General features: G+C 38.9%; 1 non-coding gene across 1 annotated transcript; it reads left to right on the forward strand.

Moving 5' to 3' along the window:
- The first annotated feature begins 246 nt into the window (after positions 1-246).
- LOC131176195 (small nucleolar RNA R71) lies at positions 247-353 on the forward strand. Its single transcript, XR_009146320.1, has one exon. It is a non-coding gene; the product is annotated as a small nucleolar RNA R71 (small nucleolar RNA).
- Positions 354-787: the final 434 nt, after the last annotated feature.

The raw sequence follows: 787 nt of genomic DNA on the forward strand, positions 1-787 counted from the left end.
ACAAACTTTGCATTAATCATGTTGAATGGATCAAGATCATACATTCCAGCAGCTTGCCTCTTTTGAGTTGGAGCTGGTCCTCTTGGACTACTCCAAAGATGAGTATTCTTTGCAATTTTCTCCAATAGCTCATAAGCTTCATCTTCATGCTTCATAATAAATTCCCCTCCTGTTTGAGCATCAATAATCCCTCTAATTGCAGGAGTGACATTTGTGTAGAAATTCTGATTTATCATCCATTTTGGAATGGCATGATGTGGGCATAATCTCTCTAATTCTTTCCATCTCATCCATGACTCATAGAGAGTTTCATCTTCTCTTGGTCTGAAAGCTGTCATTTGATTCCTCAATTCTTGAGTTTTTCCAGGTGGAAAATATTGTGCAAGAAATGCATCGGTGAGTTGCTCCCAATTTGTAATGGAGTTGTGAGGTAAAGAATCAAGCCAATCCAATGCTCTATCTTTTAAAGAGAACGGGAATAGCTTCAATCTTGCTGCATCATCAGACACTCCAGGTTGTTTTTGCATGTCACAGATCATAGCAAATTTCTTCAGATGTGTGTGTGGATTTTCAGAAGGATGACCTCCGAATTGAGAATTCTGAATCATTTGAAGGACTCCAAAATCCATCTTGTAACTTTTTGCATCAATCCTTGGTCTTGCTATGCTCTCTCTCAAGTCATCAAAATGAGGAAAAGCATGATCCATCATACTTCCCCTAGGCAGATTAGCATTAACAACTTCTTCACCTTGGGCTGCATTTTCGTTGTTTCGATCATTTTCGGCAT

This window comes from Hevea brasiliensis, chromosome 18 (genome assembly GCF_030052815.1).
Source record: "Hevea brasiliensis isolate MT/VB/25A 57/8 chromosome 18, ASM3005281v1, whole genome shotgun sequence".
Taxonomy (NCBI): domain Eukaryota; kingdom Viridiplantae; phylum Streptophyta; class Magnoliopsida; order Malpighiales; family Euphorbiaceae; genus Hevea; species Hevea brasiliensis.